We start from the raw sequence: 25,938 nt of genomic DNA, 5'->3' as shown, positions 1-25,938 counted from the left end.
AAAAGATGCATGAAGTGGCAAGCCAGGTCAGGCCCAAAGTGGGTCCGGCTAAAAAAAAATTCATTTTCATGCAAATGAACTTTGGAATATCTCAAGAACATTAAACTTACCTCTGGAATCGGTCGGCACCATTTTCGGATCATCAAACTGAGTTTTGCAACTTTCAGGCACTTACACCACATTTTTGCATTTAATTGCGAAGACGTAATTTTAAAACCGGTCAAAACACTTTTATGGACCTCGCCATCTGACAGGCATGTACTCTGATATACAAGCATGAACTCTACCAAACGGTTTTCCAAGATGAATACCAAGTGAAGAGATATTAATTGGCAAAAATGACCAAATGGCTTTGTCCATATTGCAGACCTAATAAAGTCAATGTTCTGGCAACACATGATGCCTTTCTCACAAATATCAAATGACCTTCGTAGACCCTCAAATTTGAAACATAGGTACCTTGAAGTATATATTAAATCTTTGAATTCTTAGTTCGATCAAAAGACTGACAGAATGCAAATGGTGCGCTCATGAAAATAGCCACAATCTATTGATATAGCAATGAAAGTGCAGAGGACTGAAAATGATGGCTCAATGAACCCTTTTGAAAACTGACTAAACGGATTGGTAGGAGCTTGAAAATGGAAACATAGCTTATCACTTTTACCAAAAATAACCTAGAGCAAACATTCTGGCATAACACTCACTGAGGCAACTTTTACACTTATGCGAAACAGGGCTTTGACTAGGCGCTGAAACAGGGACTTGTCGAAACATTCAAACTGCAAACAGTTCGAGCTTGGTAAACTGAGAAAATGGATTCATGAAGACTTGAAATTTTGCATGTTGACTCAAATTTATGCATAGAATTCAATCCATTTTTTATTTTGATCATGACAATCAACAAGGTAAAAGATATAAACACCCAAAGTAGGCTACTTAGTAAAATCTGCATTTGTGCCTAAAATGCACTTTCAGGTCACCCCTCGAAATGGGTACCCGATAAACTTATCCAAATTGAATTCTGAAAGTTGCACATCACTACATAGGTCAAATGAAAGGTTTAGGACATATTTCCCAAGCCTTACACCCTGAAAATCAACTGGCTCCATTTTACCCTCTCTCTAACTAGGCCATTCAAACTGACTCATTTGGAAATGCAGAGCAAAATTTTGAAATGGGCCTCTAAACTTGACTCAATTTTAATGAGTCCCAACACTTAGATCTTCACAAAACCTAATATCTCATTTCCACTTCACCCATATTCTTAAACAAGTAATACATCAGAAATATAATGACCACTGGATCAGCTTGCATTACCGCTTAAAAAAAAACACTAAAATATCACATGAAAAAGTATCAGACATTGCACACTTATTTTTCATGTGGAAACCCAATTGGCAAAAACTATGGTGGGGATGAATACCCACAATTTGTTGTTGAACTCTTATGTAGTTCGCTTTGTTAGGAGCCTAGTCCAGTTAAAGACTTTACAATAGGTTTCTGCTAGGAACCGATCCTGCTAGGGATCACCCGGTTAAGGGCTGGCTACATACCCGATTAAAGGTTAAAACCCTATTAAAGGTTACCTTGCAAGAGGATTTGAAGAACTCAATGATTTTGAGTCACCCTATTAAAGGATTTACAAAAAATCCTGTTAAAGCTACCCGATAAAGGGATTTTTCAACTGCTGAAATGATTAGAAGTCAACAGGTAATACACTGATATGATCACAGCACTTAATGCCAAGGCAGATCTACTTCAGTTCCTTTACATCTGCAATTACACTTTGCAGGTATCTACACACTTCTCTGGTCTGGCAAGAATCACTTCACATACAATCATTTGCCAACAACTTCAAATAAAAATCATCATCGACCTTATAGGCAACAATTATGTCGGTAGCCAAAACCTAAAACCCTAAGCATCTAGGTTAATTATATAGTCAGTCTAATCCTGGCCGTTCAAACACATTACATAGAGTAAAACAGTCTTGAACAAATCTCAAGACGTTCTCCATCATCCGTTCTTCACCACTTCTAGAAGTTGATAACCCATCACGTGCTCTTCGCCGTTTACTAAGATTTTGTACATCCCCGAGGTGGATAGAATCGATCTTCTTCATGCAAGATCCTTAAGAAGATCCTTCATGCGCACAAGTTTGATGTGGCAACATGATCTAATCTTCCTTTCAATGCTAACTCATCACAGGATGTCATCAGTCGAATAACACAAACTTGGAATGCATCAACCAGAAACCCTGAAGCTGAGACTACCAACCGGTAGTCATGTGAAATGAAACCCTGATACAAAATTTGCATATACCGGTTCACATTCCACCATACCGGTTCACTTTTTGTATATACTAGTTCATACCATCATATCGGTTCACTTGCCAGTTTTCTTACTTCAATATACCGGTTCATACTTCAGCATATCAACATCAATGACAACATACAATCCCAACATGTCATCAAACTCTGCACATATGCCAACAATCATAACTCATCACAAAAATACTGCCAAAACTTGTCGGTAAGGATAACTCATCACATAATCAATGAATACCAGTTGGAACAATCAATACCGATTGTTGTTAAACCTATAAAATGGTTATCCTTTGATGCTCCTTTGATAATCTCCACTGGATCTTCATGTTGATGTCAAGGTAAGTATAATCACTGGTTGTCCCCATGCATATACCGATTGCCACCATGTATCAGTTAGATATAAACCTCTAGTATACTGGTTGTAATATAAACAACTTTGAAGTCACGTCTATAGACAATATGAACATATGTGTGTGTATGTGTTTCATCAATGACAACATATGATGAAGTTTAATCATTACAATCATCATCAAGCCAACATTATCCGATCATAGAAATGACAATATTTTGAGCAAGGTTACAAATTTGAAAATCATGACTCCAATTTTGACAAACAGACCCAAAAACATGAAATAACATTACAAATGGTCTCAAATGACCTTATTGAATCAAAATAGACCTAACCCTAACTCCTAAGACTCAAAACCTAATTAACATATTCCAAGTGCTCCTGCACTAAGATGGGAGAAGATGAGAACATATCATCCATTATGGCTAAAGTGATTGAACTTGTCATGAACATCGGATGTGTCAGTGGGACTCTTGAAGAAGATGAGATTGTTGTTAAAGTGTTGAGATCTTTGCCTCCTCCTTACAAATCTAAAGTTGCTGCTATTGATGAGATCCAGACTATGACCACTATGACAACAGACTGATGATATGATGAACCAATAACGATCCAGACAACTACTAAGAGGGGGGGTGAATCAGTAGATAGGACACTGACTAAACTTTCACCTAACTCAAAACCCAACTCACAAATCAATCACTGAAGTTAACTAGTTCAAACACTGAGTAATAAACTACAACTGCACTGTCAAGTTAACTGGTTTACTAGCATAACAAAATAATAGTGTAACAACTCTAAAATTTCAAAACTATTTAACCAAAACATCAAACAACTTTACTAACAATAGTAAAAGCATATTTCAGATTATAGCCGGTCATTATAACATAACTAAGTGGATTTATCAATTAAGAAAATTAACCATATCCAAACATAACCACAAAAACTATTCACCACTTGACACAATGATTTTTGATGTGGAAACCCAAATGGGAAAAACCACAGTGGGGATGAATACCAACAAGTATTCTAAACTCTTCTGAAGTTTTCCCTGTTAGGAGCCAAGTCTGTTAAAGCTTTACAAAATATCCCGTTAAGAACATATCCTGTTAGGGACCACCCAGTTAAGGGATTGGCTATAATGCCTTGTTAGAAGCAATGCTCTGTTAGGAGTAACCTCGATAGAGGATTTCAAATCTAAGCTAATGGAGCACCTAGTTAGAGGATTCAGATATCACTAAGCTTGTTAAAGCTTACACGTTTAAGAGATTTAACTATTGTAATTGTCAGAGAACACCAAGGTTTTACTGATCTGGTAAACAACACTACTTTTCCTTATCATATCCTATTCATGATCCTATCTTCCTTCACACATACTTGAAATACTCCTTCTGGTTCAACAATCAATCACACTTACACTTAATGAAAAATTGCCAACACTGCAACAAAACAATTTATCAATCTTATAAGAAAAACAACATGTTGGTAACACATCACAAACCTAATATCTAATAGAGATTACAAAAAAATCGGTTCAAACATGACCTTTGGATTACATAGCAATTATTTCACATTGTAGAAGACAACCTCGACTGCTCCTTGATCACTGCTTCATTGAATCTTGTAAGTCATCAAGTGGTTTCATCTTCATGCTATGCACTTGCTCATTCCCAAGATAAAACTGTTATCTCTACATGCCAAAAACCACTTGAAACTCATCACATGCATCATGCATACATGGTATAATCATCACCAGTCACCGTTTGATCATAAATCAACACAACCGATTCACCAAGTTCCACCGGTTAGGGTTTGGCACATCAACAGGTAGGGTTATCAGTTGATCTCACTTCTTCTAAAGTAATATTGAGATCCTTCACTGACTCAACTACTAGTTGCATTACAACTTCCATTACCAATTTCAATTGACATCAAAGACAACATGATAGTTTATCAATGCAACAAACATGCATGTGCCAACAATCTCCCCCTTTTGCATTGATGGCAATACAAATATCAATACCCTTTGATTGTGATGATTGAGAGGAATCTTGGTTTACATTTTACCATGTACTCTCCTTCAACTTAGTCTCCATGTCTTCAGCTGGTAACTAGCCACAGTTCTTCTCTCTATCAATCATGCATTTCTTCTCCCCTATAGTCATATAGTTATTCTCCCCCTTTTACAACAATGCCAAAGTGAAAGTAAAACATGCAATGTCATACTTCACTATGTTGCAACAAGTTTCTCCCCCTATGGAGTAACTCCACTCTACACCAATCCTGCTTTAAAATTCTTCAATTAGCTCTAGGACTGATGTCTTCCACATCTGCTCAATTAACCTCATGTAGGGGCACAACCCCTAACTAACCTCTAAGATACTCAAAATTATTCTTAGGAAGAGGTTTAGTAAAGATATCAGATAGTTGTTCCTTAGTGGAAACATTCTCTAGTAATACATCTTTACTCTACACTTTCTCCCTCAATAAATGATATTTCAGCTCAATATGCTTGGTTCTAGCATGCAACACCGGGTTCTTTGAAATATTTATTGCACTGGTGTTATCACATAAAATCTTTGCTTCTTGCTGCTCCAAGATACAAGCCTTCCTCTAAGAAAAAATGCACCTTTGATTGCACTCTTCCTGTCATCAACATTTCCTGCCCAGTCTGTATCTATATAGACTTTCAAATCAAAGTTACCTACATATGGATACCATAATCCATAATCAATTGTACCTTTCAAATATCTAAATATCCTTTTAGTTGCAATCATGTGTGACTCCTTTGGGTTTTTATGAAATCTGACAACTAATCCAACTACATGAGAAATATTCGTTCTGTAGTGAACAACATAATACAGTTTCCCTATCATAGATTTGTACTCCTTTTCATAAATGTATTTGGCATCATCCTCCTTAGATAGTTTACAACCTGTAACCATTGGTGTCCCAACTAGTTTACAGTCTCCCATTCCAAATGTCTTCAATACCTCTTTCACATATTTGGACTGTGTGATAAAAATACCACTCTTCATTTGTTGAATTTGCAAACCTATGAAGAATTTTATCTCTCCAACCAAAGACATCTCAAATTCACTATTCATCTCATTTTCAAAGTCATCACTAATGTCATCATTGCCTCCAAAAATGATATCATCCACAAACACTTCACTAACCAATATCTTATCTCCTTCAGTCTTGAGATATATATTGTTGTCTTCACTGGTTCTCTGAAAACCTATCTTCATCAGGTGTGAATGTATTCTTTCATACCATTCTCTTGGTGCTTACTTCAAACCATATAGCGCCTTGTGTATTTTATAGACTATATCCTTTGCATCAGTCAAAGCATAACCATCTAGCTATTCAATGTATACTTCCTCTTCCAATATTCCATTTAGAAATGTTGACTTCACATCCATCTGATATAATTTGAATCCCCTACATTCTGCTAATGCAAGTAGAGTCCTAACACCTTCCAATATAGCAACTAGTGCAAATGTCTCTCCATAGTCTTCTCCTTTTTCCTATGCATAACCTTTGCATACCAATCTGGCTTTGTTTTTTACTACTACTCCATCTTCATTCAGTTTATTTCCAAATACCCATTTAGTACCAATTACATTTTTATTCATCGGTCTGGGTACTAGGGTCCATGTATTGTTCTTCTCAATCTAGTCAAGCTCCTCTTCCATAGCTTTTGATCTAGTGATCATCTCCAAAGGCTTCCTTCACTGTTCTAGGCTCAATAGTGGAGATCATACAAGAATTCTCTCTAGTTCTTTTTCTGGTTAACACAACAACATCTTTATCTCCAATAATTTGGTCAGGATTATGATTCAGTCTTACATACCTTGGAATAACATGATCATTATCTTCAGGTTCTTCTTCCTCACTATTTTTATCTTCTGCAGAATCTACCTGTTTCGGTTGAACTGGTACTGCAGCAACATTCATCTCACCAACTTCTAGCTTCATGGGTTTTGGTTCCAAAATCGGAATGTAAGGTTCATCTTCCTTCTTCTCCTCACTGGTTACTCCTAAAACTTTAGGACACTCATCCACTCAGACATCAACACTTTCAATGATTCTCTTTGTTTGTTTGTTGTAACATTTGTAGGCTTTACTCTTGGTGGACTAACCAATAAATATGCCTTCATCACTCTTAGCATCAAACTTACCAACATAGTCACCTCTCTTGATAAAAAGTTTACTACCAAAAATCTTAAAGTAACTTACATTAGGTGATCTACCATGCCACTATTCATAAGGAATTTTATCCTTACCTCTTCAAACCAATATTTGGCTCATAGTGTAGATAGTTGTGCTAACAAATTCTCTCTAGAAAGTCTTAGCTACACCTCCTTGTATTAGAATTGTTCTAGTTGCTTCAACAACTGGCTGATTATTCCTCTTTGCAATACCATTCTACTGTGGTGTCCTAGGTGTAGAAAGTTGCCTCTTGATTCCATTGTCTTCACAATATCTAGTGAATTCCTCTGAAGTAAATTCACCTGCTTGATCATTTCTCAGACACTTTATCTTCTTACCATTTTCCTTTTCAGCTAAGGCCCCGAATGCCTAAAACTTACTAAAGGCTTATGTTTTGTCCTTCAAGAATGTGACCCACATCATTCTTGAGAAATCATTTATGAAAACTATAAAATATCTATCACCTTGAATACTTCTACTCCTTATTGGTCCACAGAGGTCTATATGAACCAAATCTAGCAAATGTTCTGCTAAGAAAGATTTGCTTTTAAAAGTTGAGGATGTCATATTTCCTAACTGACATTCCTTACACAGAGCAATCACTGGTTTGTCCAACTAAGGAAAACCTCTTACTGATTGACAGTGTTATCAAAATTTATATGACAAAATCTCTAATTCCAAATCCAACTATCGACTAATTTAGTAATTAAACAATTGTTCACTTTAGGATTCAGGTGAAATAGGTTACCTTTTGTCTGCTTGTCGGTTGCAATCAATTTACCTTTGTTTCCATAGATTTTTCACATTCCATTCTTGAATTCCAATGGATAACCTTTGTCATTGAGTTCATCTACACTCAAAAGATTGTGCCTTAATCCTTCAATCCACTAGACATCATCTACACTACTCTTTCCATTAAGAGAAACGGTTCTTGTTTCTTTTACCATGCAGGGTGAGTCATTTCCAAATCTCACAACTCCTCCATAAAAATCCTTCAAAGTAAGATATTTTCTTCTGTTACTGGTCATGTGGTGTGAACAACCATTGTCTATAATCCAATCATTAGAACTATCCATATGAGAAACTAATGCCTTCGAATCAGATGTCTCCTCTTTAATGGCAAAAAAGACAATGTCTTCATTTATATCTCCCTTAGATTCCTCATCAGTGATTCCACCATCAACTGCAATGAGGCAATCTCTTTTGACTTTTCCTTTGGACTTCTTGTACTTCTCACACTTATTCTCATTGTCTCCATTAGGACAGTTAGCTGCAATATGTCCAATCTTGTTACATGCAAAACACTTCAAAGGTAATTTACCTCTATACTTACTAGTACCTCTGGGTAACAACTTGGCCAACAATGCTTCAAGCTCGATCAAACTATCTTCATCATCAACTTCTTTGTTGGATCTGGACTCATAACTGTGACTGGGCTTTTCCTCACAGGTGGATTAGAAATTGAAGCTCTAAATGCAGATTTGGATTTCTGAGTACTACCATCATAACCATTTAATTCAAATGCATTAACTTTACTAATAATGGTGTTATCACTGTTTAAAATTGGATATTCTTGTTCCATAATTGGCTAGGAGTCTACATAAAAATGTGTCTAGTATGGCCTTGTTGCCTCTAATTTTCTTGGGTCAGAAGAGAATTTAAGGTTTTCAAGTTTTAACTTGTCCTGTGTTTGCAAAAAACCTTTATGTTCTATTTCTAAGTTACTTTTACCACTTAAAGAAGGGTCAGTCTATCGTGAAAAGTGTCCCCCCATTAGTTATTTCCCTAGGCGGTCCCGTAAAATATTTTAAATCTGTGTGCCTTTACCTTTATCCTATTTTAATGTTGTCGAGGCCCTTAATTATTATGCAACTCATTGTTAATCCTACGGTTGTCGTTGTTTCGTTAAGCAGAGATGTCGACAAGTTAAGTTTCGTAAAGTAGCAAAAAGGCTTGGCGGGCTTGACCAAATGGATTGACCATCAGATAAAAGGACTGCATCTTGTTTTAAATCTAATAGCTCACATTGATTTGCTAGCCTGAGATGCACGTGAAATAAGTTCTGCGAAATAGCGAAAACATGTGGCAGGTCCTAGAGGCGAGCGACTTCTTTGGTTAAAGGATGTTCGGTTTAGAAAAGATCAACAGCTCACGTTGATTCACAGCCAAAAGATGCACGTGTTCTACCTTTCGCGAAGTAGCAAAAAGGTGGTGGGCCTAAGTGAGGTGGTCGTAGCTAGGGTAACCGATGAGAAAGTTCCTAAGATCCAATGAATATCGCTACTTCACAAAGATAAGTAACCTGGGTTTTAAGCTATGAGAAATGGCAAAAAGGTGGTGGGCCCGAAGGATAGGCAGGTCATAAAGTTAAAGACCAATTAAGTATGATTTAATTAGATGATTGTCGTGGATTTGTGGCCTAAAGTAAAGTGGAGATTAGTGATCATGAAATGGTGAAAGACAAGTGACAGGTCTGATGGTGCTTAGCTGACAGTCTAGTGGTAGGTCTGGGTGGTGGACATGAAGGCATGACATGGTAGGATAGATGGTTTGTTCTGTGGAGTGTAAGAGTGACCTGTCAAGTGCACGTGGCTCTGAAGGGTATAATGAGAACCCGCCTTGAGTCAACTGGTAGTTATGTGGAGAACAGTGAAGTAAAACACATGGCGGTTTCAGAATGGAACGCGATGGAACTTCTTGAGAAAATGGTCGACTGCCACGTGGCTGTTGTTAACCAGTGATGAGATAAAGGGCCCACTTGAAGGGTCTAAAGCATGTTAAAAGGTGTTCATCTTGTAGTCGATCCAACAGTTGTCGTTGTTTCATGGCCTGAAGATGCCTGCAATTTAGTCTCTGCGAAATGGTGAAAACCATTAGCCGTCAAGGTGATGCGCATTTAGTTAATAAGACTGACGGTCATTGTTGGAGATAAATACCGGGTAGGTAGATCATGATCTAATGGCCGACGTTGCTTCACAAAAGAAAATTGCACAAGGTTTAAGGCACGCAAAGTAGCGAAAAGAAGGTAGGGCCCATCACTAACACATAAAGACCGAACAAAGTAAAAGCAGTGCAAGTTCCTGTGATCCAACGGTTGTCATTGTTTCGCAAAAGAAAGGTGTAGAGTGTTTAAGGCCTGCAAAATAGCGAAACAACAAAACAAAGGAAATACTCATAGAACTTATGGTCCGTTGGAGCCCATTTTTGAATTCGATTTATGAATTCAATTCTAAGGTGATGGCTAAAGCATGCAAGATTAATTTCTAAAATTCAATGCCAACTTGCCATATTAGAGTTCGCATCAACTTGAATGTTGGCATCATTTCAACAAGTCTATTACAGAGTGGTTTTCTTCAATCGAATATCAGGTTTTTGTGTTTTTTCTTACTAATTCTGGTCTGAATTCAGTGATTGTTGTGTGAATTGTTTCATTAGAGGTCTATGCATGTCTCAATTGATATAGTTGCATTATCAAGATGGAACCAAGAAGGGAGTTGACAGGAAAAGTGAATTACCAAGAAAGGAACATTTGTGATGATTTTTTGGAACAGTTAACTATGTTGACCAATGTCAGGGCTAAAGCTAAAGAATTAGTACCAAAGAACCCTCATCTTAGAATTGGGGATGGCTTATATGATAAAGGTAATTGGTTAAGGAATCTAGAAATAGGGATGTTAGGTTTAGGACTGTTCAAAGTATGTTTTGGTCAGAGACATTCCCTTGCCCCTTTAAATAGCATATGGGAATTGGATGTGGGGAAGCTTGTGGTCCCTGGTGTATTCATGGATGTAGATTTGTTGACCCTGATTGCACAGAATTATGACCCTATAGCTAGATGTATCAGGAATATAAAGGGATCAACCCTGATTAAAATAAATGATGATGAATTCATAAATGTATTTAAGCTCATTGAAGCTTCAAATCTGTTGGAACCTATTGATTTTGAGTCATTAGCCCAGGTCTATAATGCTCAAAGGGATCATCTTAGGAGTGGCCCATTGAAAGAGTTCTTTGTGAAGATAGGAGGGTTAACAGTTGTAGGCCCCAGTATGATGGAACCTTTCTACTTGAATCTATTTACTCTAAGAGCTAAGGGTATGTATTGGGCACTGTGTCAGATTTTTGGAGAAGATGCTAAGAAAAACATGCCAACCCATTATATGTTGATGATTGCACAAATTCTAAACCCCTCTCTGGCAATAACATTTGATTATGCACCATGCCTTACTGATGCAATTCATGTAGGACTAGTAGGGATAAAAAATGGTAAGGTGGACAAACCATTTGGATGGTATTCCCTTCTGATGCACATGTTTTTGTTCAAGGGTGTTGACTATTTTGCAAAGGAAATGGATTTGGTTAAGGTAAAAGATAAGGAAGAGATGCATGTTCAACTTTGGAGCATTGTTTTATTATGGGATAGGAGGATGCTATCTTTTTAAAGTTTGATAGATGCTTTGCATCTAAGATTAGATTTCTTTTGTGCACAAAGAGCCCTAGGATTCCTAAGGCTCTCTTGGAATTCCTCAGGCCCAAAGAGTTTGCTGAGGGTATTAAAAAATTTCACAACTGGGGAGATATGTATTTGTACCCTGTTTCTATCATTTTTAGAGTGTATGGTTTCAGAGGTACTCCTTATCTATTGCCCTATCAGGTCCCATTGAAGATAGGGATTGTAGAGGTCTTGAGGCAGATTGGAGGTGTACAAGAGGCAGCGCTGACAAATAGGGGTAAAGGGACCATTTTCCCAACCATTACTGTTGCCCATCATTTTGTAATCACTAAAGGTGGCTGGAAATATTTTGAAGAATTCTTTAAGCCATATAGTTTGTCAACTGCAGTTTCAAGATGTGCAGACCCTGAGGATTTTTTCAACGACATGTTTAGAAAGAGGGTAGTGTGTAAAGGAAGGCCTCACCAATTTTAGTCCCCTGAATATTTAATTAGAAATGAATTCAGTTTGGATGAGCAAGAACTGAGAAAAGAGAAGTGGGTTGCATATAAGAGGGCTCTTGATTTCATTCATCAATTTGATAGCAGCTATGACCCTCTCTCTAGTTTCAATCCCTTTGAGGAGAAAATCAAATTATTGGTTCTTTATTTTGAAGACCTCATGCAATGCAAAATGATCCTAACAAGGTTAAATTGGTCCTAGCTAAGCCTATTTTTTCTAAGGCTATCACACCTGGTGATTATGTACTACATAAGAGATCAAAGTACAGTGTGATGATGTCAGTGACAGGTGAGCCTTCCACTTCAAGAGGGAAAAGAGAAATTGAGGATGTCATTTACGTCCAAGACTCCCCTAAAAGGCAAAGGGTAGGAAAGGAAGTGTAAACCAATGAGCCTTTGTATTCTCCATCTTAGTCCCCTATCCATATAGGAGATGAGTAGGTGGTGACCGAGCAGTTTTTACACTTAGGGAGTCTCAGGGAGATTGCCTACACATATGAGGAGATCCAAGAGGGGATGCCAAAAGAGCCACCTACTGCTGAAATGAACTTGAATGATGGTTAGCTAAAGGGCAAAGAATTAGACCTTACTGTTAAGCAAGCTAGTGAGGAATTCCTGGCTGATAGTAATTTTGTTACAACAGGGGATTTCATGCAATTTGTGTGGAAGCAAAATATGGAACAATTCAAAGCCAGATGTGAGCAAAGGAAGAGTGAGAAACCTCACAAGGATATAACTCAGGTGGAAGAAGAGGTAAAGAAAGAAATGATTGAGGAGTTTAAAACTATTACTCCTGAGAAGGGAAGAGAGATGGCGTCTAAGGCTGGTGTTTTAATCCTCCTTGAATGGGATATAGCTGACGCTCTGGTCCTTGAAGCAGTAAGGAAGGAAACAAAACCCATGGAAGGAGTGACCTTCAGCAAGGACAATGCTGCTCTAGTCATGTGGTCACTGAAGAAAGATGAGAGTAAAAGGAGTAAAGGTGTATCAGATTCTAGTCTCCTAAGAGGCATGATTATAAGAAGAGTCCAAGATATAGGGGTGGTGGAAGCTGCAAGCACAATCTTGGAAGCTACAAAGTTCAGTGTGGCAGTGGTAGAAAAGGAGGCAAAATATAAGGCTAATCTCCAATTAAAATTGGAAACCATCTTAAAGGCTTACAATGAGGCCAAAGAAGGATTAGCCAACAGAGACAGTATTATTGCTAGACTTTAGAGTCAGTTGGCAGGTCAGCACCATCCAGGTGAATCCTCTACTCTCCTGATAGCCTCCTCTCCAGCAAGACCTCCACCTAGTAGTCCCATTATAGAATATCCCCCTTCTCCTATGCTTTCTGGTTTCCAGTCAGCTGAAATTGTCCAACATGAGTTGGAAAAGTTGAAACAAGCTCAAGTCTTGTTTGCAAGCAAGTATGAAGAAGAGATAAAAGCCACAATTTTGAAGTTTGTTGATTTAGTCAAGGCCTCTATTGTACACATTTCTATGAAAAGGATCCTCAATATCCTGATTGAATTAAGAGAGGATGAAACCACCTTGGAACCAATCCTTAATAAGTGGATGCCTAGAGGTAAGGAGTTAGAGCTTATGTGCTCATCCCATGCAGATGCAGAGGAAAATGACAATCTTAGGTCCACTAGTGAGTTTATAAAAGAAATGAATATACTCTCAGAGGAAAGGGCAGGTGTAAAAAGAAAAGCCCAACTACATAGAAAAGAATATTCAGATCACAAATATGAATTGTTTCCAGGTGGTTTTGTTGGTCCAATTCAGTTTAAAGAAGAGAAGGTATGGCTAGAAGAGATGGACCAGAAATTGTCCCAAAGGGTTAATGAAATCATTAACACTAATGACACATCCTTGTTTGTCCAAACAATTGAAGAAATTGGAAAGGTGAAATCACATTATGGTTTCATAGAAACTGAAATTGGGCAGTTAAGGGTCACTTGAAAAAGGCTAGAAGGAATGAAATAGAAGATTATCAACTTTGCTTGGCCAAGTGATGATGTGTTCTAGGAGTGGAAGGATATATATATTAGACAATAAGAAGATACTCTAGAGAAAATAGAAAAGGTTGCAGTAGAACAACAAACGGAAGAGGTCGTTGATAGTGAAAAAGACTTGTAACTGTTTCTTGGAGAGTATTGCGGTTTGTAACAAGCCTTTCTAGGAATGTTTGAAGCTTGTATGCATCCATAATGTTATAAATGGATACCAGGACTAGTGTAAAAGGTATCACAAGAATTTTGTAAAGAAACTCTGACAAAATATACTTAGGTTTTTCTATCTTTAAGGAGATTGCTTTGAGTTATGTAATATTTTTCAGGCATGAATATGGATATACAGATCAAAGTTTTAGGCCTAAAATTCCTTTGTTTTCTGGTGTGCATTCTTTAGTTTATTGGTTTCATTTGGATAATCTAGGGTTGTTCAATTGAACATGGATTGTAAGGCAATCTTGTAGATGTTATTTTTGGCTTTTCTTTTTAGGAGAGGGATTAAATGAGCATGAAATACTTCTGTCAGCAAGTCTATTGTTTGTTGATATGAATCTGATGAATAGTTTTAGTTGAATGGGAGAGGATCTATATATATGTTTTTGATTAAGTAAAAATAGGTTTTAAGGGACCCAAACCCAATTACATTCAAAAGATATTCAAGAAGGAAACAAAACAAGATAGCTGCAAAAGATAGCAAAAAAAAACTAGCAGCAGAGAAAAAGACAGCAAGAGGCCAGCAAGAAATTGACCCCAAGCCCAGCATTACAAGAAAATTAAAATCTCTTCATAGTTTCCTTAGAATTTTGTACCAAGAGCATCATTTCCTTGGCTACTTCCCTCAGGTCATTGTTTTCTTGTCCAATCTGACTCTCTTTCATTTTGATGTCCTTCTCAGCAGTAGTCTGCCTAGTTTTGCACCTAGGGTTCTGGTGGGTTGGGCTGGAAGTTGGAGCATCTTCTATAATTACCAGGTTCTTCTCCTAGTTTTTCTTTTCCAAATGATCCACTAGCGCATTCATATTCTGGGAAGAAACTTTAAGGACCTGGAGGTTGTGATTCATAAGGCGTTTCAATTCTTTCTCATTATGGGCAATCTGGGTGTTGACGTTGTCTTTGTCCTCCTCCACCTATTCTTTCATAGTTTTAATAATGTCCTCCAAATGTTTCAGTTTGCATTTTATCACATCTTTCTCCAGCTAGTCCTCCATCTCTGTTTCCTCCTCCGCTTCACTATTTTCTGTTTCCTCGTTCTGTTTCCCAGAGTCAGACATCTTAATCAGCTTATTGATCTTATCTTCCAGCTCCCTTTACTTACTTTGCATACTGGTGATGTTTTCAACAACCCATTTCTGGAAATTGAAGAATTCAAGGGTGCAATTGCGGGCGGTGTCTAGGATGGTATCAATAGAGTCCTTGCTCTGTTCTATCTCCTCAGCATTAGGGTTGTCACCCTCCTTAGGATTTAGAGCCTCATTCTTGCTTTCCGAACCCTTAGGGTTAGAGTGAGGGTTCTTAGAATTACCCCCTTCCTCCCCTTCACTATAGTTCTCATCATTGTTTGGCTCCATTTCAGTATCAATGTCCTTATCCTTTCCCTCTTCTTCATCACAATGCACCTCCTTTTCTTCATGCTCTGTTTCAACTTTCCTTTTTTTATGGGTAGGGGTGCTGGGCTAATCCCCATTCGAATCAGAGTCTTTGCATTTATCAGATATATGAGCGTTGATGATCAAAGGATCATCCTTGGTTGCCCTATCCTTATCCTTAATATGTTCATATATAAGCAGAATGAGTCCCTGGTGAGCTAAAGGATAGGAACTAGTCTTTTTAGCATAGTTGGCAAGGCTCTTGTTTAGAGAGGGAGCTAAATAGAAGGGCAAGGTTATTTTAGCCCCATGATGGAAATGGTTCAGGATAGCGAAATGATAGTTATAAATTTTTGTAAATCTGCCATCCACAGTCAAATATTCCATTAAAGCCCTAAGAACTTTTTGCCAGAAAGGCTTTACCTACTAGGGGATGTAGTAGGATATGTTGTCCTTCTTCGCAAGGTTTCCCTTCTCATCCTCCATCTTTGGGAAATTTTTGAAAGCCTCAGCTGCATACTTCCAATCCCTGTAGAATTTAGTCCCCTCCATATTGAGTCCCGTGACCTCTGCAATCAAGTTTTCATCGATTTGCCAAATCTCCCCAAACATGGTGGCTCTGTTGTTACTCTAGCTTTTAACGAAACCTTAAGACATATAGTTTCTGCTTCCATGAAGCTTTTACATATAATCAGTGAAGCCGTGTTTGTGGAGCCTTCTCCAAACCTTTCTTTCACTCTTCCAATTCTCGCAACCTGGAGGCTCATTCTTGTTTAGGTTACTGCCCATTCTGATCTCCAAGTAAAGATACCCTCTGTTGCAGTTCTCAATCCATGGATAAAACTCTAAAAACTTGTTATTTCTGGATTCCCCATGTAAAGACTCTTTCGTAGTTTTGAAGTTGCTACTCATGTCCACACAAACCCAGCTATTATTACTATAATCTTTCACACACATATGATCTTGGTTATGATGCCGAGAAACACTCATAATCTGACTGTTAATCCGCCCCCAAAATCTATCCCTAGAACTCATTCCCTAGAAATAAATCATGAGATTAACTTGATCCATTGATGCGATCAAAGTATAATTGCTCTTTAATCTCCCGTTTGATGTGAGTTTCTCTAATGTATTTGACATCCTTCTCCAAATTGACCCCTTCATTGGCTAGGATATTCGTAACCTTATTGCCCTCTCTAAAGGTATGAGTTATACTAATGCTAACATAGTTATTTAGAATTATTTTAGCATTTTTAATCAAATTGGTAATATTCTAGGAAACAGAACTAGTACCTTTGAGGGCTTGTATGATGTTTAAAGAGTCCCCTTTGAGCCAAATTTTTTTGAATTTGAATTCCTAAGCAAGATGGAGGCTCTTTAGCATTGCCAGAGCTTCAGCCACATGGTTATTTTGGGTCCCAAAAGGAGAAGCAAAAGCAGCAATGCAAATTCCTTGAACATTTCTAATAACTCCTCCTCCACCAGCCTTTCTAGGGTTCCCTTTAGCTGCCCCATCAAAATTAACCTTTATCCAATCATAATTAGGAAACCTCCATACAATGTTATCTCTCTTCTTCTTATTTCTGATTTGTAGACTTTATGCATTAGGTTCCATTCAGTAAGGATGTCTTTTTCCATATCATTCATATTTGTAGTAGACCATTGCTGATTATTCCTATGAGGAATGTTGATGTTCTCCTTTATAGCCCTGCATATTTTTTCAAAGACCACCTGAGTATTACACTTAACTTCCCTAAATATCCTATTATTCCTTTCTTTCCAAATGCCTCAGCATATCATGGGGAGGGTCAAAGACCAAAGGTTCTTGATGATTTGGCATTTGGTTGGAAAATTTTATTGCCAGATGATATCCTTGATGCTCTTGTTCATGACCCAGTTAATTTTCCATTTTTCCCACATTTTGCACCAAATATCTTAGGTAAAGGAGCAGTGGAAAAATAGGTGATCAACTGATTCCCCCTCCTTCTAGCAAAGCTCACATCTATTAGGGAATTTGAAACCCCTTCGGATTAAATTGTCAAGAGTAAGGGTGCTATTATGAGAAGCAAGCCAAAAGAAAATGTTGACTTTGGGGATTAGAATGTTGTTCCAAACTTTACTCCAAATGGGATTGCTGGTTTGAGAGAAGGTGTTTTTATAGGCAGAAGCAACTGTAAATTCACCTTTAGGATCACTTTTCTAGAGGAAAACATCATCATAGCCTTTGTTAGGGGAAAAGGACAACAACTCCTTCTGGAGAGAGGAAAATCTAGAATGGAGGTCATCAAGCCTAACCCACTTATCCTCCTTCCAATAGTCACATGCCATAAGCCCAAACCTTCTTTTACACTCTTCAATAATTTGACTGTTGTTTTGATCATAAAGGGCTTCATTCTTCATCCAGGGGTCTTCCCAAAACCTTATTCTATCACCTTTTCCAAGGACCCATCTAGCCCCAACTTTTGCCACTTTTATGGATTTGGTAATACTATTCCAGATGAAGGATCCAACAAGGATATCTTCAAAGTTAAGGATCCCTTGATAGTCTGATTCTGAATGTATTTGTCAAACCAAATTTGATTCCAATCTTTCTTAGTGTCATAGGATCTCCATAACTGTTTAGCAAGAAGAGCTTTGTTAAAGGTTTTTATAGCATTAATCCCTAGCCCTCCTTTGTTATTTGGTCTACACACTTTGTCCCAAGAAACCAAAGGTATTCTCTTTTTTTCTTCCACTCCTGACCATAAAAATCTCTTTTGGATTCTTTCCATAGCTTCAGCAAATTTAGCTGGAATACCAAACAGGCCGAGGGCATAAACAGGGAGATTTTGAAGAGTAGCCTGAAGGAGCTGCAGTTTCCCGGCCTGAGATAACATTGAGCCTTTCCATCCAGTAAGTCTTATATTAATTTTATCAATAAGCATATTCCAGAAGGAATTTGGGGGAGCTAACCCTAAAGGAAGGCCCAGATAGGTGGAAGGGAGCATTTCCACTTTGCACCCAATAATGTTAGCAATTTTCTGTTGTCTTGTGACTGGAGTATTAAGGAAGTACATAGCTGATTTGTCCCAATTGACTTGCTGACCAGTAGCCAAAGCATAGGAGTTAAGAGCTATTTTGAAGGAATCAGCCTCCTTGACTGAAGAATATCCCATGGGGATAGTGTCATCAACAAACTATTGATGAGTGCAAAAAACATTAGCGGAGGAAGGTTGAAGATCTTTGATAGTTTTTCTTTGTTTCAACTTATGAATCAATCTGCTCATACTTTCAACCAATATGGTAAAAAGGATAGGAGATATGGGATCTCCTTGTCTTTTCCCTCTTGAAGTTTTAAAAATGTTTGTAGGAGATCCATTAATCACTATAGAAAACATAGGAGTAGTGATCAGTTCTTTGATTATTTTGATAACCTTATCATCAAAACCAAAAGCCCCCATAATTTTAAAGAGAACATCCCACTCAACTCTATCATAAGCCTTTGCCAGATCCATCTTTATCAAGAAACCTTCTTTTTTAGCAGCACCGAGGGAATGAATGTTCTCATGAACAAGAATGTTTGAGTCCAGAATCTGCCTACTAGGAACAAAACCTTTCTGCTCCTCGGATATGATGAAGGGAAGCACTGCCAAAATTCTAGTGGTCAAAACTTTGGATATAATTTTGTAGAAAGAGTTGCATAGGCTAATTGGCCTAAATTTGCCCATAGAGTCCGCCCTAGAAACTTTGGGGATTAAGGCTATAAAAGTGGAATTAAGTTCCTTAAGGATTCTTCTAGATCCAAAAAATTCTTTGATCGCATTAACCATGTCTTCCCCCACAATATGCTAGAACTCTTGGAAGAAAAACATAGGGAAGTCGTCAGGGCCTGGAGCTTTATCCCCTTGAAACGAGAAGACAGATTTTTTGATTTCTCTAGCAGATGGGATGGCAGTAAGGGCCTTATTCTGAATAGGGTTAATGACCTTAGGAATAATATTAACCAAATTGAGTTGATGGGTCTGATCAATGTCCTTGTAACTAGAAAGGAGCTGCTTGAAGAATCTAACAACTTCATCCCTGATTTCATCCTTATTAATCAGAGTGCTATTTTCAACAGTCAGTCTTGTGATTCTATTTGTGTCCTTATGTTTTAGAGAAGTCATGTGGAAAAATTTAGTGTTTTTGTCCCCTGCCTTCAACCATATAGCCCTAGATCTTTTCCTCCAATAGATTTCTTCCCTAGAAATAATGTTGTGGATATTGACTAGAACCTCATCTTCTATGGTTTTGGAATACTTTTTGTAGCCTTCTTTCTGGATTGAATTTTGTAATTGGTCTAATTCCTTCTTTAATTTTTTCTTTGAATCAAAGATATCACCAAAGACCTTCTTGTTCTAGGTCTTAATGTTGGTTTTAATGTTTTTAAGTTTATTGGCAACTTTATACATGGCAGTTCCATTAACATCAAGATTCCACCAGTTAGCAATAGATTTTTCAAGATTAGGGTGGGAGGTCCACATCTTTTCGAAACAAAAAGGGAATCTCTGATTATTCTTAAAATTCTCAGCAACAAAAGAGATGGGATAATGATCTGACCCAATTCTATTAATAAAAGAAAGGGAGCATCTATGAGAAAGAATCCAATCATTAGAGAGAAGGGATCTATCAATTCTTACCTGGATGATATCTTCACCATCTCTTCAGTTAGACCAAGTGTAGGAAGCCCCATTCAGATCCAAATCAATGAGAGCATTGTCATTAATAAAGTCCATCAGGTCAGATCTGCTGTCTGGTTGAGCTTGACTACCTCCAAATTTTTCAATGTCTTGCAGAGGAGTATTGAAATCTCCCATCACAACCCAGCTGTACAAAGGGAATTTTTTCCTTTTATGCTGAACTTTATTCCAGAATTTACTTCTAGTAGATTTGGAGTTAGGGGCATAGATATTAGTGATAACAAATTCCTTACCATCAAAGATTCTTTTAGCTTTTAGGGATAAAATATTGCCATCAACATCAATCATATCTCCAGAGGTAGTGCTTTTATTCCAGAATATAGCAACCCCTCCTGAGGCTCCATTCAAGCTATTGCCACAAACCCCTCCATTTTTGAAAAAAATTAATTTCTCCACTTTCTCTTTACTCATTTTGGTTTCCTGAACTAGGATAATATCCATATTTTGATCTTGAATGAGGTTCCTTAATATATCATGTTTATTGAGACCATTTAGGCCTTTGATGTTCCAAGATATTACTTTCATTTGGAAGCCTGAGGGCAGGATTCCTTGATAGTTTGCTGCCTTCCATCAACTATATTTTGCTTACTCTCCTGGTCCCTATGCCATTTCATAGTTTTGTGTCATGGTGGAGATCTTGAGGCCCCAAAATCAGCCTTAGATCTGGTTCTGGTTTTTACTCCATTAGGGCCTCTTACCTTCTTGGTTTTAATCTTCTTTACATTTCCTGTTGTGTTTTCTTCTTGTTGTTCTACTCTAGATTCATCTTGCATGTTGCTCCATAGATCTTCTCTTTTCTGGGATGAAGTGGTCATATCGACTTCTATATTCTGGAATAAGGCATTTAAGTTTGCTTGCGGTGACCCAAACTTGTTACTCCTTCCTAGTTTTATTTCATGTTCTTGAAACTCTTCCTCTAAATAGGGTTCATCTTTTTTTGATATAGGTTCATGAAGATCCTCAGGATGAAAGTCAGTGATATCCTCAATCTCACCATCTTCAAGTGTCTCTTCACTGATTTCATTCTCCTTCGCCTGTGATTGTAGAGCCTCAAAGGTATTGCCTATTTTTATCTCAAACTCCTTGGTTTCATTCTTTTTATTCCCCTTCAGGGGGGGTCTTTAGGAGGGTCAGTGCTATCTACTTTCAGGTGTTCTAGTATATTCACCAAGTTTCCACTTTTTTCTTCTAACTTGTTGCAGTCTTTGTTATTATTTTTTTCTTTCCAAACCGGTTTGTGAATATTTTTTTCTTTTATCACAAGTCCTTTAGGGTGGCTGGGGCAAGCCTTAGCCCAGTGACCTACCTTTTTGCAAGAGAAGCACACAAATGTGAGAGATTCAAATTCAATGGCTTGTTCCCATAACCCAAGTTTGGAGTTTATGTCAAACGTACTTGGGAGGTCCATATTCTATGATATGTTGACGCAAAGGCACACATACACCAATCTCTTGCGAGTTGCTTTCATTGGGTCTATCGCAACAAGCTCCCCAAAGGAGTTAGCAATTCCTGAGAAAACATCCTCCACCCAACATTCCAATGGCAGCCCAGGCAACCTAACCCACACCGGAGCAGATTCAAAGAAAGAATCATTGAGTTCCCTATTAGGGGACCATTTTCTAATAGAAAGAGAGGATTTACCAAACATCCAGGGGCCACCACTTAACACCACTTCCAAATCTTCACCACATGAGAAAGAGAGCACAAAAAGCCTCTAGGTAGGGTAGAGACTTCAACCTGTCCTTTCATTCTCCATTTTCTCTTAACAAAGGACCTAACATCCTCAATATTAGGTCGAGGTCCAACAAATTTCCCCACCAGAGAAAGAGTCATTAAAGAGATGCTATGATCAATAACTAAATCAGGAATCTCAATCGCAAGTTTACTTATTCTATTATGTGATATATTCTTCACAAAGGGGAAAGAAGATTTACCAGTCAGTTTACCAGATGCTTGTCTTGTGAAGAGACTATTCCAGGGTTTAGGTATTCGCCCCTCCTTGATATTTTCTGAGTCAATCTTCACCACCTCAGGGCTTGAATCTTGCAAATCTTTTAAGTGTTTGGGATCAGGAGGAGGGTCTCATGTTCATGGGTCCCCATCCTGCCTTCCATCCTCATCATTAGATGCTTTTCCTTGAGTTGTAGTGGAATTAGAACTAGAGGATCCAGCATCGTTGTTCCCTCCATTTCTCAATTTCAAATTTCCCACTACAAACGTTGTTCCCTCTGCTATTCCCTCCATCTGATGAATGTTCATCTCGCGGTCTCCTATTTGTGATAATGTTGTAGTGAAGGTTAGTAGGATCTATATATATGTTAGGCATGTATGGGATTCATAAAAGCCAAAATGATGAGATGTATATGAGTGTTCTATTTTGAGAGTTATTGTTTGATTTAGGTGACTCTGTAGCCCAGTTAAGACACTGTAATAGATTATAGGATTTCTTTCTATCTTTCCTTGAAGATCAATACTAAAAATGAATGCAAGTTTTTCCTTTAGTGTTTCAGTTTCATTGAGGTGATGAAGTTCACAGGTTTTTTAGCACTGGTTTACTGTGGATCTTAGTTTTAAAGTGTGAAGATATTCACAGAAGGTATACCCACCTAAACTTTGGATAAGTTCAAAGTGTAGAAGGTTCTCAAAACCTTGTTATATGTTACTCTAAGGTTCCTTTTTCCTTGATCTCTTCGTATGCAGACATAGTTATTCATTTTCTTACAAGGGATAAGAGGGAAATCAGAATTTGAGACTAATAGATGGAGTCAAGACTTACCTTTGTTTTATCAATAGACTTTAGTTCCTAAATGGTTGCAACTTGGATAGCATAGACTGGTAGAAGGGTTTTCAACACCTTACTAGCCATTGTGGTATCCTCCACTTTACCACTAGCACTTTTAATCTCACCAACTATTTCCTTGATCCTTTGACCATGTACTGTTTAATATTATCACCTTCAGCCATCTGCATGTCATCAAATTTACCTCTCATACCCTATTCTTTAGCAATCTTCACATGGTCATCATCGCTATAGATATCCTCAAGTTTCTTCCACACATCATAAACAGTCTCCAAACCATGGACATCAACATACTCTTAATCAGACAAGGAACTGATATTAGCCTCCAACGCTTGATTATTCTCTTGTTGCTCCTTTTGATCATCAGACAGAATCCTACTAGGCAGGGTATATCTAGTAACAACATGTTCCCAGTATTGACTTCCTAGACTCTTTCTATAGATCTTCATCCTATCACTTCATATTCTATAGTTTTGCCTATTGAACTTCAGACCTTCTTTCTTCATCATGTTCAACTATATCTTTACGTCAAGTTGTTAGGCTTAGACACTAGAGGACTTGAAATGCTTTGATACCAATTAATGATATGATGAATCAATAAGGATCTGAACAACTACTGAGAGTGGGGGGGGTGTGAAATAGTAGATAGGAAACTAATTAAACTTTCACCTAACTCAAAACCCAACTCAAAAATCAATCACTTAACTTAAGGGGTTCAAACACTGAGTAATAAACTGTAGCTGCACTATCAAGTTAACCGGTTTATTGGCATAACAAAACAACACTGTAATAGCATTGAAATTTCCAAATCATTTAACCAATGCTTCAAACCACTTTACTAACAATAGAAAAAACACATTTTAGATTACTTTCGGTCATCATAACATAGCTAAGTGGATTTATCAGTTAAGAAAATTAACAATATCAAAACATAACCACAAAAACCATTCACCACTTGACACAATGATTTTTGATGTGGAAACCCAAATGGGAAAAACCACGGTGAGGATGAATACCCACAAGTATTCTGAACTCTTCTGAAGTTCACCCTATTAGGAGCCAAGCCTGTTAAAGCTTTACAAAACATCTTGTTAAGAACAGATCCTATTAGGGACCACCTAGTTAAGGGATTGACAATAATGCCCTGTTAAAAGAAATACTTTGTTAGAAGTAACCTCGATAGAGGAATTTAAATCCAAGCTAATGAATCACCTGGTTAGAGGATTCAGATAGTACTAAGCTTGTTAAAGCTTACCCAGTTAAGGAATTGAACTATTGTAATTGTTAGAGAACAACAAGGTTTTGTTGATCAACTAAATATCACTACTCTACTTGATCTGATCCTATTCATGCTCCTATCTGCCTTAACACATATTGCAGATACTCCTTCTAGTTCAGAAATCAATCACACTTACACTTAACCAAAATTGCCAACACTACAACAAAATAACTTATTGACCTTATAAGCAAAACAATAGGCCGATAACACATCACAAACCTAAGATCTCATAGACATTACAAACAAATCAATTCAAACATGACCATTGGATTACATATCAATTATTGCACATTGTACAAGACAACCTTGACCGCTCCTTGACCACTACTTCATTGAATCCTGTAACTCATCATGCGGTTTCCTCTTCATGTTATGTACTCGCTCATTTCATAGATAAAATTGTTATCTCTACATGACAAAAACAACTTGAAACTCATCACATGCATCATGCATACATGGCATAATAATCACCGATCACCATTTGATCATAAATCAACACAACCGATTTACCAAGCTCCATCAGTTAGGGTTTGGCACATAAACAGATAGGGTTACTGGCTGATCTCACTGCTTCTAAAGTAATATTGGTTCCCTTCACTGACTCAATGTAAGGCCCTCCCCAACCAAGCTTTGATTAACTTAGTTGACCATGTTTGACCCTACTAATAAATGCTATAGTTCAATAGGATGGGCTATGTTAGATAGATAGGTGAGAAAAGTAATTGAACCAGGTTACAGAATCATTTCACCTTGAGGTGTACATTTTTTTATGCATTATGGATTTAGAACGTATATGATTCTATGATTTGGATAACATTGCTATATGTTGATGCTTCATTTATATGCTTTATGATATAGAACTCTATATGATTCTGGAATAGGATGAATTTGAGATGATATATGTCATTATTGGATTTGCAGGACTTTACTACGATGATAGAAATGGGATGCATGTTTTATGTATGGATTAAAATTATGAGGATTACGATAACTGCATATGTGGATTTATTTGGATGTAAGATGTATCAATTTGTTTAAATGTATATGGTATGTAGAGTGTTTGACATGTATTCTTATTCATGTGTTTAAATGTTATATGAGGTTATTTGGAAGTACTAATGTGTAATTGAGATGCACAAGAAAATTATCCATGTGACCATGGAAATATTATGGAGAACCAAACCTAGACCTATGTACGTTCGTAAAACTAGGGTTTGTCTATTTGGAGAGACAACACCCCGTTTGTATAGTATTTTATTTGTGAAAGTGGATGTTGCATGTGTGTTAGATTGAATTTATGTATTTGTATAAATCCAACAACAGACAAAATTTCATGTATAATTTTGTAAAAGTATTTTTATTGTGTCACTTGACACATGTGTTGATTTATGTTTTAATTTTTGAATTGTCTCTTGGAGGGAGTTGTTTAACCATAGCTTTTTCAATTAATTTAATGTGGTTCTATATTTGCCTTGGGAAGAGAATCTTTAGGGTGGTCAACTTAAGTTTGACCCGAAAATTAACTTCAGAGGGGTTTAAAAGGGGTTAAATGGACACCTAGGGGTAGTTTAAGAGTGTTTCCTAAAGCCCATAAGGTATACCTAAGGGTTAGGAGTAATTTTAGGCATGTTTCAACTCCCATGTGACCATTTAGACACCCTAAATAGTGGGTTTCCTAAGTTGAGCGAAAATTGAAAATTAGAAGGCATCACCT

The sequence above is a fragment of the Cryptomeria japonica genome, chromosome 2 (assembly GCF_030272615.1).
Source record: "Cryptomeria japonica chromosome 2, Sugi_1.0, whole genome shotgun sequence".
In the NCBI taxonomy this organism is placed as follows: domain Eukaryota; kingdom Viridiplantae; phylum Streptophyta; class Pinopsida; order Cupressales; family Cupressaceae; genus Cryptomeria; species Cryptomeria japonica.
This window is presented reverse-complemented; position numbering follows the sequence as displayed.